The sequence below is a fragment of the Protopterus annectens genome, chromosome 3.part0, assembly GCF_019279795.1.
Source record: "Protopterus annectens isolate FY-2018-M chromosome 3.part0, PAN1.0, whole genome shotgun sequence".
NCBI classification, from domain to species: domain Eukaryota; kingdom Metazoa; phylum Chordata; order Ceratodontiformes; family Protopteridae; genus Protopterus; species Protopterus annectens.
Window position 1 is genome coordinate 934,663,593 of NC_056731.1, and position 12,905 is coordinate 934,676,497.

The window sequence follows — 12,905 nt, forward strand, 5'->3', positions numbered from 1 at the left end:
GGTATAAAAGGGGATGTATGGTGGTAACGGACTCCAACAGTGAATACACTTGAACATCTACATTTATCTAAGTGTACACAACTGTACTATGTTCTTCGGGTTTCATTGTTGCAGTCATTACATTTGGGTAGAATCCCAAAGCTATGGATTTGAGGATGGAACTAAACGGCATTAGGAGCGGCTATAAGGCCCATGCAGAACTGCAGTGGCAAAGCCTGCCCTGGATATGGAGAAGAGAAGCAAATGATCATGCTTTGTGAAGGTATGAACAGAGCTCCAAGTAGCAGCCTCTAGAATGTCTCTGGTTGGAACCCTTCTGAGAAAAGCTGCTTAGGTAGAGGCAGCCCTGGTCGAATGACACCTGATCCCCTTGGGCACAGGCTTACCATGGTGCAGGAAGCAGAAACGAATGCAGTAGTCTATCCACTTAGAAACAGTCTGCTTTGATATAGCCTTCCCCTCAGACCCTGCAGCAAATGCTACCAGTAATTGCTCAGACTTTCTTAGAGATCTGGTCCTGTTCAAGTAGAATCTTAGTTGTGTGAGCGCCAATGAATGCAGAATCCGCTCCCCATTGTTCTGCGGACTTGGGTAAAAAGTTGGCAGGTGAATTGTCTGGTTAAGAGCCACACTGGATACCACCTTAGGCATAAAAGAAGGATTGGTCCTGAGGGAAACCCTGTCCGGGTAAAATGTAATAAAAGTCTCCACAGCCATGAGAGCCTGTAGTTCTGAAACCCTTCTTGCTGAAGTGACTGCCAAGAGAAATGCTGCTTTCCAAGATAGAAATTTTATATCCGCAGTAGCTGCTGGTTCAAAAGGAGGCAGGGTGAGTTTTTCCAGCACAAAATTGAGGTCCCATGCAGGAGTTGGAGATGATCTGGGAGGCCTTAAAATTTTGGCCGCTCTAAGATACTGTTTAAGCAGAGGATGAGAAAAGAGGGGAGGCTCTGTGTTGTAATGAGCTGAGATGGCAGAGGCATGGATTTTTATTGAAGAAAAAGATAGGCCCTTGTCAAGCATCACAGTGAAATATTGTAAAATCTGAGGAATATTGGGCTTTGCTGTGTCTGTTCCTTGTGCTTGGTTCCAAGCACAGAATCTCTTCCATTTATCAGCATATGATTTTCTAGTACTAGGCATTCTGGCTTCCGAAATGACATCCATCACAAATTTACTGAGAGGTGTTGTTTGAATAATTAAATGATCAGCCATGCTGCATGGTTCAGAGTCTGGAGATAAGTGTGCAGAATTTGACTGTTCTGCTGAGACAGTAGATGAGGTATTTGAGGCAAGTACCAAGGGGAGAGTTGAGACATATTCCTTAAAAGTGGGTACCAGCGTTGTCGAGGCCAGTCCGGAGCAACTAGGATCATTTTTGTTTTTTCCTGTCTGTTTTTTAGTAAGACCTTGGAGAGAAGAGGCAGAGGGGGAAAGGCATAGACTGATAGCTTTTCCAACTGAAGGATAGGGCGTCCACTTTCCATGCTTTTTTCTGATGAATACTTGTGCAGAATTTGTCCAGCTTATAATTTCGGGGAGAGGCAAATAGATCCATGTCTGGGCTCCGTCATTTCTGTGTTAACATGCTGAAGATTTGTGGATCCAGTTTCCATTCGTGTTGGGTCCATAAGATTTCTGCTTAGGTTGTCTGCCAGAGTATTTTGTTTTCCTGGTAGGAATTGAGCTTGAAGATCACAATGCCATGTCTAGTCTGCAAAGGGGGTAGGAATGTGTACCCCCCTGCTTGTTTATCTACCACATAACCGTGGTGTTGTCCGTCTTTATCAGTAGTTGTCCTGGATGAAAGTAAGTCCTTGAAGGCTGTCTAAGCATTCTGAACAGCTAGTATCTCTTTCTGGTTGATATGCAGATGGATTTGTTTTGGGGTCCATTTGCCCTGAATGCATCTCCCCGCCAGGTGAGCCCCCCAAGCATAGTCTGATGCATCTGTAGTTACGGTTTGGGTGGCAGGGGGTAGAGTGAATGACAGTCCCTTGTTTTGGTGACATGTCTCCGCCCACCAAAGAAACTCCTGTTGTAGGCAGGGAATGAGAGGTATCATTGATTCCAGACTGTGACAATGTTGGCTCCATAAACATTTTAGGTACCACTGAAGTTTCCTCATATGCAGTCTTGCATATGAAATTAGTAGAATGCAGGATGCCATGAACTCCAAAGCCTGCAGAATGTGTCTTGCAGATAACTGGGTTTTTGTTGCCATTTGTTTGAAGTATATTGTTAGTTGCCTTTGTTTGTCTGGCGTAAGGTAAGTCATCTGGGCAGTTGTATTCAAGCTTGCACCCAGGAATTTAATTATTTGAGAGGGTACCAGTTGGGATTTCTTTTCGTTTACTGTGTACACTAGGCATGTTAGAAGCCTTTTTACAAACACCAGATGTTGAACAGTGTCCTTGTCCTCTGCTTGAATGAGACAGTCCAGATAAGGATAAATTTGTATGCCTCTTTGTCTGCAGAATGCAATTACTGGTGCCAGGCACTTTGTAAAGACCCTGGGTGCAGTACATAAGCCAAAGGGCAGTGCAGAGAATTGGTAATGCAAAAAAGCTGCCTTGAAGTGGAGGTATCTTCTGCATGATTCCCTTATTGGGATATGCAGGTATGCCTCTTTGAAGTCTAGAGTCACTAACCAAGCGTTTCTGCCCAGCATAGGCATTAGCTGTTGTAAAGTCAGCATTTTGAATTTTGGAATGTCTAGGAACGTGTTCAAAATCGATAAATCCAGTATTGGACACTAAGAATTGTCTTTTCTGGGTATCAGGAAAAGTCTTGAATGAAAACCTTGTCTATTTTCCTTTCCTGGTACTGGTTGAATAGCCCTCATATCCATGAGGGACATAACTTGTTTCTGAGCCTCTGCCCACTGATTTTGTGGCAAATCTGGCCATCTGTTTGGAATTGGCAAAGTATGGAAATTAAATCTGTACCCCTGGGATACTATGTTCAATACCCACTTGTCCTGGGTAATTAACTGCCAATTTTGAGCATGAAGTGCTAGTTTTTCCCCCAAGGGGGCTGCCAAAATATAAGTGCTTGGTGATGGTAGAGGAAAGTCATTGAGACTGCTTACTGTAGGGTTGTCCTTTGTTTCCTCCAGATTTGGAGGTGGAGGCACCCCATTGCTTTGATCTGTAAGAACCCTGTGATTGGTATCTGGAGGCTTTTGAGTGCCTGGAATTGCCTTGGGTGGCTCTGTTGGACACAGGAAAGGACCAATTTTTAGGAGGCCAGTGCCTACTGAACCTGGATGGCTGCACTTGCAAGAAATCTTTTACAGTTTGCACAGATTTAGCTTTATCTTTCATTTTCTTTAAAACCTCTTCTGCCTTATTACCAAACAGAGTGTCATGCTACAAGGGGGCATCCAACAATTTAGCTTTAACATGATCAGGCAGTTTTGCTCATTGAGCCAGGCATGTCTTCTAATCACAGATCCAGTAACTGCGGCCCTGCAAGAGGCCTTCAAGGAATCAAAACCACATTGCAAAGTATGCCTTCCAACCTGTTCTGCTGAATGCAATAATTCCTGTAACTCTGTTTTCCACACAATCAGAAATCAACATAATTTTCTGTTTCAGTATGCCCATAACATGCTGTTGATATTTAAGCGTATGAAAATGGCAGTTTAAGGCTCTGATTGCCAAGGTAGCAGACGTATAAACCTTCTTTCCCCATCTATCTAGCACCCTGGAATCTCTATCAGAGGGGGTAGGACTTTTTGGCTGTAGAAGCCTTAACACCCTTGGGACCCTGTGAAATAGTCTCAGGGTCAGCAGCAGGATTTTTGAATAGAAATTTGTGAGAGTCAGGAACCCTGTAATATTTGTGTAGTAAGAATCTTTGTGTTCAACATCTTTGTATCCTGTATAGGAAGGGTTAAAATGTGAAACTGCATTGCAAAGAAATAAGCTAAAATGAGTTGTTTTTCTTGTAAGGAATTTGCTGACCAGAAAGGAATGCACAGATGCTACTTTGGTCCAGGCACAGGCCTATCTTGGGACTGACCTCTGACCAAGGAGGAGTGCATAGATGTTACCTTGATGTAGGCACCAACTTATCTTGTGTCTGACTTTTTTACCATCTAAGGCTCCACTGAGTGAATTTATAGCCTTGACTGAAATTCCTTGTCTAGTAACCAGCTGCTGAGTATGCACGAAAGAGGGTATATAAAACCCATGTAAAGTGTGTAGAAATTAGACTGCCAGCAACAGAACTTTTGTGGCAGATCTCCATGCATGTTAAATAAACTCTTTTTGGCCTACCTTTTTGCTATTCTTCCAGTATATGTTAAGAGTATTAAAATCTTTTGACATTTCAAGAACGGGGCCACCATAAGAGGGACTGAAAAACCTGTACAGGAAGGGGAGGGGCTCCTTGAATGGAAAGACCTCCACAAAAAGTCGTAAGTAGAGGCCAGTCACTCTTAGATTCGATCCGTGGACGGTGATAACGAGGAAGATCCGCTAAGGTAAGCTTTTGTTTTTTGTAAAAGTTTTTAAGGACTAGTCATAAAGGAATTTCTTTTGTTTAAATTTTACAAAAGACCGTAGAGATCTCAGGAAAAAACAGTTTTCTTTTAAATAAGAAAATGGGAAACAGTTTTTCTTTTAAATAAGAAAAATGGGAATAGGAAGCAGTTGTTGTGTTAGTAAGGGCTGCTTAAATAAAAGGACTGAGGATGAGGAATATATGTTTAAATTACATCAAAACTTAAAATATATGAAAAAATGGAAAAGACTATGGGTTTAGTGGTACCTTTGAATAAATCAGAATGTCAAAATCTAGTGAGAGACGGGACACAGGAGGTAGGTTAAAAACAAAAAGGTAGGATTTCCTCAAGCACAGAAATGGTTAGAAGAAGCTAATGAGAGACATAGGGAACAATTTTCAAATAAGGGAAGTAGTGGCTCGAGTGCAAAAGGTGCATTTTTGTCCACAAAGAAGATGACTGAAACATCTATTGTCTGTCAACCAACGGCCCTACCTTGTATTCTGATGTCACTAAAGACAGGTTTAGTCCACCCAGTATCAAAAAGAAAGAAGCAGAAAATCAAGAAAAGGTGTCCTTCATAGTCTTACAGGAGGCAGAGAAGCAGGAAAAATACCCTCCATAGTTTTACAAAAACAAGCAGAGGAGACTCTGGAAACCATAGTATAGACAAATCAGAGTAAAAACAAAAAGAAGCTAAGGTACATACCCTGTCCACACACATCCCTTTACATGCAGATAAATATCTTGAGAAAAGAAAGAAAAACAGGCTCAAACCTTTATGGTGAGCATAAATTATGTTAATGTAAAGTCTCAACAGAGGTAGAGGAAGGGGACAGGGTAGAGGCAGAGGAGAAGGAATGTGACATTTTGAAGATTACGTAAGGCAGACACAAAAGAGGGTTTAAATGTTTTGTAAGAAGGGGCATTTCAAGAAGATTGCCTGAATCCCGGAAATCCACTGCTGCTCCAAATCATAGTTCAGCATGACTATATAATGGCAGCACGGATATAACTGGACCCAGATGCTGAGGTCGACTGGCAATACAAAATGAGAATGATTTTGAGAATGTGAATAAAGAAGGTAAAAGCAGGATGGGAGAATGAAGTGACTGATTTTTCAGGCGAGATATCAGGTTATTAATTTAACAGCTTGGCTGTAACTATGCAGCTAGAGGCACAACATTATCACACTTCAAGTGGAAGGGAAGGATGTAGAATTTTTGTGTGATTCAGGGCCTCCAGGACCCTGCTAAAACCTCTGCAGTGCCATCTGATGTAACTTCTGATGACTATGTATTAGTCAAGGCAGCCAATGGCTTATAAAGAACCACTATCTAAACCCTTATGGTTCACGGACCCTGAAACTAACCAAACTATCAGGTTTCGAGTCATTGTCTCTAAAATTTGCCCTGTAAACTTATTAGGAAGAGATTTAATGCACGTGTTTGGCATAGTAGCTGTGCCGACTGCATCAGGGATTCTAGCCAGCAGTAGAAATTCAAGATGTTATGTTGCAGGTGGGGCAGGGTGATTTACACTGGTACAGTAATGATCTTGTCGAAACTGGACCACAAAATGTAGTAAATGAGCTAACTAATTTGGCCTTCACCTCCAAGACAGGCTAACGCCACCCGGGGGAGGGCCATTCTGACTATATCTCCTAATCCCGCAGGAAGAATTAAAGTTACAATCAGTGCCAGACTCCTTATGGTCCCGCGGACAACATGACATTGGGCTAATAAAAACAGCAGGACAGGTTAAAATAACTCCAAAATCCGACTTTAGACCTCACAAGCGTCAGTATCCGCTCAGTAAAAAAGCAGAAGAAGTCATTCTACCAGTGATCACGCTCTATTACAAGCTGGTTTTAATTCCATGCACAGATTCACCGTGTAACACACCCTTGTTCCCAGTAAGGAAACCAGATGGGACCTGGAGAATGGTACAGGATCTGCAGGCTGTGAATGCTGCTGTGGTACCAAGGGCTCCTATGGTCCCAGATCCATCTGTTTTGTTAAATGATATCCTTCCCACAGATAAGTATTTTTCTGTCATTGATATCAGTAATTTTTTCCATCCCTCTACAGGAAACTAGTAGGTTTTGGTTCGCTTTACGCTCATGAGCAAGCGGTACACCTACACAAGGCTGCAGGGGATATTGTGAAAGCTTTAAGAAATGTCAACAAACCTGGCACAGTTTCAACCATGGCTGTCATCTACTGTTATAATGCGATTTTACTGCACCCACGGAGGCTGTCTGTGAGTCCAAACTATTCGGTTATTGCATTTGGCGAAAAGAGGGACATAAGGTAAACAAATCTAAATTACAATTTTGTAAAGCTGAAGTAATGGATATCTAGGCTATACCATTTCAAATGCTGGTAGACAACTGGATAGCTGTAGAAAAGAAGCTATTTTACAGGCACCGATGCCCAGTACAAAAAAGAAATGATGTCATTTTTAGAATAACTAAACTTTGTCGTGAGTTGGATTCAATTGTTGTGAGGAGGTGAGTCCACTTTTTCAAGAACTTTTTGCATCTTCCCATGGCAGCACATGACGCTGGCTGAATGGACAGATAAGGCAGGCACAGGCATTACTAGGGTAAACTGACTGAGGATCTGTAACACTTAGCTTCCCTGACTATACAAAACTTTTTGTTCTTTGTTCAGACAGTAGATTGTAAGCAGGGCTTTATGACTCTTGCAAATTTTAAATTGTAGGGGATAAGTTGAGGCCATTAGCTTTTTATTCCAGTAAACTGCGGCTCATGACCTTACTTTACGGTACCGCTACTTCTACAGGATAAAGTTACCTTTGAGACCACACTTAATCCAGCCACCAGATGGGTCAGCCTTTGGCAAATGATATCTGTCCAAAGCGGCTGAATTGATTGCTTTTTCCAAGGTATCATTTCCAGGCAATAAGGCAGTTACTATCTACACAGATAGTCAGTATGCTTTTTTCCACGGTCCATGTCTTTGCACAGCAATGGAAAAATAGGGAATGGTGCCTGGCTGTGGCGCCAGGATTGGCCATCTGTAAGTGCGAGCACACACATGCCAAGGATCAGTTACAAATGCACTAGCTGACAAAACAAAAGTGTAGCCTTAACCTCTACTTTTGCACTCGAGACCACACAAAAAGAACTTCATCCTACAGATAAATTTGATCTACAAACTTTGCAAGTAATGCAGGAACTTAGTACAGTTCAGGAAAACAGCGATGGGTTAAATATGGGGCTATTCAGAAGCAAGGAGTTTTGTAGGTCCAAATGATAAGTATGTCTTGCCAACAAACCTTTTAGGTATGCCTCATTAGTGACGCATGGCCCATCTCATCTGGGCCCTGCTGCTATGGTTCAAATGACCCAGCAAATTTTCTGGACCAAGGGCTTTATAGCATATGCTAAACGATTTTGTTTGTCGTGCCTGCTTTGTGCACGATACCATGGTGGTGGGTGCGGATCACCCCAGCAGCTTTTCCGCTGCCTCCGTATCCAGTTCACACAATCTGTATGGATTTTATTGAACTAACTCCTGTTCAACAAAAGCGATTTGTGTTAGTCATTATTGATGCTTTTACAAAATGGGTAGAAGCTTTTCCGTAGCACACTCAGATGCACTGTCAGTAGCCAAGGCTCTTACAAATAACATTATCTCTCATTTTGGGCTACCTACATGCATCTATTCTGATAATGGCACACATTTCGTGAACCAAGTTATTCAAAAGCTGGCCGCTTTTCAGATCAAGTTAAAATATCATTGAGCCTACCACCCACAGTCAGCAGGGTTGGTTGAACGCTATACTGGCATTCTCAAAGGCAAGTTACATAAACTCATGGCCGAGACACATCAGTCTTGGATAAACTGCTTACCTCTGGCACTCCTGTCAATGTGTTTTATTACGCCCCGCAGTGGCAAGGTCTTTGCTCATGGAACGTGAGGGGGTGAAGAGATAGCAGATTACATGAGGAAAATGCTGACAAAACTAACACTTCTTTAACGAATTATTATTTTTCAGATCAGAAGAACAACAGGATCCTGAAAGTGGAACCAGGAAACTGAGGAACACTAATTAGTAGTAATCTTGTTTTGTATGAATATCTGACTATTGTAGCAATGCAAATACCGAAGGATTTAGTCTTTCCCACAAAAGCATTCCAAACTAATTTTGTTGTTAATAAGTGTGATTGTTACTTTTCTGTTTTGGCCGCTTTTATTTTCAAACCAAACTAGCCAAGTGAAGAGAGATAAAAATACAGCTTGGCATCCACCCTTTAATACGCATCAAGCTATTAAATATGCATATGCTTTGTCTTTAATGTTTCAAATTGTTGAATATGCACAGCTATCCCTACTGTACATGGTGGCCTGATGTTAGGTACAGTCCCTTTGGCGGCAAATGATACATGGACTAATTTACTGTTTGAAACTTCAAACGTAGCCTTAAAGGACAAAATAGCACTACCCCTCATGGGTCGTCAGAATGGAACTGTATGTTTCCAGAGATCTGGAAAAATTAAGGTTGGATGGAGTCAATGTAATGTAACCATAATTCATAACTGTACATTAGATGGGCACTGTGCAACAAGTTTCAAGCCTATAAGAGTGCTTATTAATAGTACAGGGCTTATTAATGTCACAAGTTTTGTTGAAAAAAATGTTATCTGTGTATGATCCTTTGTTTAAAGGGATACAAGACAAAGGAAATCATTCTATTCCAGTAAATATCACTCTTAAAGTGAATGACTGTTATTTTGTCTGTGGTAAAAAAGCATACAAATGGTTACCAAGGAATTGGTCAGGCAGTTTGTTTTTTGGGTTATTTGGCACCAGCTATAAGACATTCATTTACTCTTCCCCAAGGTAAAATACGAAATGTAATGCGTGCTGTGAATAAACCTGTTAATCCGTGAGGTAACATTGATGCATCCTGAATCTATCATCACGATTTGGCCCACAGTAGCAGCAAGGGACTGTCACACATGGACTTGGGCGATGATGTCATTTCTTGGGCTGGTATTCTTCCAGCTTATGGGACAGTAAAATCTATTTGGGAGCTCAGAAAACTGTCAAAACTGTTAGAAACTCTGAGCAATGCAACTTTTTCTGTGCTAGGATTGGTGACGGATGAGTTAACTGCAATAAGGACTGTAGTGTTGCAGAATCGTATGGCGCCGAACTCACCCTAGCGCGTAAAGGAGGTACTTGCAAGTGTTGTCCGATCATTACAGACAACTGATATGACATTAACAGTCATCTGGAGATCCTACAGCAAGTTTCTGAACTTACAAAACCAGGACAGAATCCATTGACTGACTTTTTCCAAAATTGGTTTGGGAATTGAGGAACAGTACGTATGAATGTCTTAATTGCTGTATGTATTGGTGCCATTATATTCCTACTGTTGGGTTGTTGCTGCATTCCTTGCATCCGAATGATAATATCGAGTGTATTGTCTGCCAATGCAACTAAAGCTTATTATTTTGAATATACAGGAAATGAACTGTGTTAAAACCTGTATGAATAAAATGTATTACTGGGGATACAAAGTGTTGTGAGGGGGGAAATGTAGTAAGAATCTTTGTGTTCAACATCTTTGTATCCTGTATAGGAAGGGTTAAAATGTGAAACTGCATTGCGTGCAAAGAAATAAGCTAAAATGAGTTGTTTTTCTTGTAAGGAATTTGCTGACCAGAAAGGAATGCACAGATGCTACTTTGGTCCAGGCACAGGCCTATCTTGGGACTGACCTCTGACCAAGGAGGAGTGCATAGATGTTACCTTGATGTAGGCACCAACTTATCTTGTGTCTGACTTTTTTACCATCTAAGGCTCCACTGAGTGAATTTATAGCCTTGACTGAAATTCCTTGTCTAGTAACCAGCTGCTGAGTATGCACGAAAGAGGGTATAAAAACCCATGTAAAGTGTGTAGAAATTAGACTGCCAGCAACAGAACTTTTTGTGGCAGATCTCCATGCATGTTAAATAAACTCTTTTTTGGCCTACCTTTTTTGCTGCGTGATTCTTCCAGTATATGTTAAGAGTATTAAAAATCTTTTGACAATTTGTCTGGCTTACTAGGAGCCAGAGGTAGGGAATCAGGAGCCATGCTTGATTCCGAAAACACATCAACAATGCCTAATACAGGAGGTATAGCCTAAGGCCTATGCTGAGGAAGAAGGAAATCCCAAAGCCTCTTTTTTGATTCAGAAAAGTCCTGACTCTCCCAGTGAAAATGTTCCCTTAAAGTATGCAAAGTTTCTCCAAAAGAGTAACCCTCAGGAGGAGATGCAGATGGGATGGATTCCTCTGCATCAGAATCCTCACAGGGTGGAATGGAAAATTCCTGATCAGAAGAGGAATCAGAAGAAATGGAAACCTGATCTGAAGATTCATAATCAGTGTCTTGCCTAGGAGGCCTCTTAGCAGGGGGGTTGGGAACCCCTGATCAAGGTAATTAAGTCCTCGGCCATTTTGATCATCTGTTTTTTAAGCATAGGGGCCTGAGCACGTGGCTCATGCGTTGGTGTTTTAGACATAGAAGATGCCTTTGACCTTATTTTTGAGGCCTGCGCCCGTTTTATATAAAAATGTTGAGGCCTGAAAACACCCTCAGAAGCCGGTGCCTCCTCAGCGGCTCCGGACCCATCCAAGGGAGACACATTCATGGGTTCAATACTCTGAGAATCTCTCGGCATACCGGACTCAGAATGGGTCTCGGTAGAGGCCTGCGACTCAAAAGTAGCGGGTATCAGGGTCTGCGAAAATGCCTCACTGAGTACCGGCGACTGGCTTAGGAGAAGCTTCATTGGTTTTGGACCTTAACGGCCTGTGTCTGTCTTTTTTGTGAACTCTGGTAGTCGGATAACTGACAACATTTCAGGATAATTAAATCTTGATCCAAAATATTTAGAAGCAAATCTATACCGACGCTTAATAGTGCATTGGTTAAATCTAGCACAAAACCGACAGCAAGACACATTATGATCTGGAACTAGGCAAGGAATACAGTATAAATGAAAATCTTTATGAGGTATTTGCTTCCCACAAGTAATGCAATTATTAACTTTTACTGACATCGGTAAGGAGCAAGAAAAAGTTTCCCCAGTGTGGTACTTAGCTTTAGTTTGTAGACTTTGGTTCCGAAACTCAAATGCGAAAATTTCAATAGTCGGCCAACCAGCACTTGCGAACTGCTTCTGGTTTGGGCACCGCGTGGCAAGAATTCTAAATAAAATGGCGTTGGCTGCATGTTTTATACCCCTGATGACCTGACATCATGGAAGAGGAGACAGCAACCGATGCAGGACCCACAACTTTGTTATTCAGGCAGACTGCGGGCAATCTGCCAGCAGATTACCCAAATGTAATGACTGCAACAGTGAAACATGAAGAACATTTGTTTTGGAGACGCTTACTGAAATTAAGGTAATGATGTCTGCCCCGAGTTCTGAGACAGGCTGGAATGAAAATGCAACAAAGGTGCTTAAAAATGTGTTAACAGTCTGCTAACATGGGGAAAATACTTGCCTTCAATCCAAAGATAAGCAGCTAAAACTGACAACCGTGAAGGATAATCAAGAAAGTATAATGTTTCAACATTTGGATTACCGAAGAAAAGGAAAGTGCATCTCCCAAAACATATGCACAGAAGCTTCTTATACAAAATCATGGGTCCTTATAACTCAAAAGGCACAATGCTCATCAAGACCACTTCCCTGTCCAACAGCTCGAGCACAACAATCAACCCCACCTACAGAAACGGCAAGAGGAGGGGGCGCTACACAACTGACAGGAGATCTTCCTCAGTCACTCAGTTAGAAAACTGCATACAAACTGTATGCATTAAACCTGTATCAGCATCTCCAAACTCCAGTAGATGTCACCCAACTAACTTGGAAGTGAAGTGCTTGCCAAGAGGAACTGCACTCATTTATCAATGCTGAGTATGTGCAGCAGAAAAGTACACTTTGAGTACACTCCCCATAAAGTACAGTTGGGTACACTTACTATAAATGTAGATGTTAGAGTGTATTCACTGTTGCAGTCATCACACTTGGATTATCTGCTTGCAGGTAGCCCTCAGTCGGCCCAAATACGAGTCTTGGGATTTCTGCGTCGGATGCTGTCGCCTCTTCTATGAAGTCAGGGGTATAAAACATGCAGCTGATGCCATTACATCAGTTTCTCTTGCCCCAGATGTCAGGAACCCCCAAAATAGGAAGCTATTACATGGTGTGGAAAGTACAGTTGTGTACACTTACCATAAATGTAGATGTTCAAGTCTATTCACTGTTGCAGTCATTACATTCGGGTAATCTGCTAGCAGGTTGCCCTGATTAACAAAGTCTTGGGTTCTGCGTCGGTTGCTGTCCCTTCTACCAT

At 41.9% G+C, this 12,905-nt stretch overlaps 1 protein-coding gene across 1 annotated transcript in view; it reads right to left on the reverse strand.

The window, feature by feature from the left end:
• Positions 1–12,905, reverse strand: part of NUP153 (nucleoporin 153) — a gene marked incomplete in the record, with an annotated part of 2,476,866 nt that overhangs the window by 835,470 nt on the left and 1,628,491 nt on the right.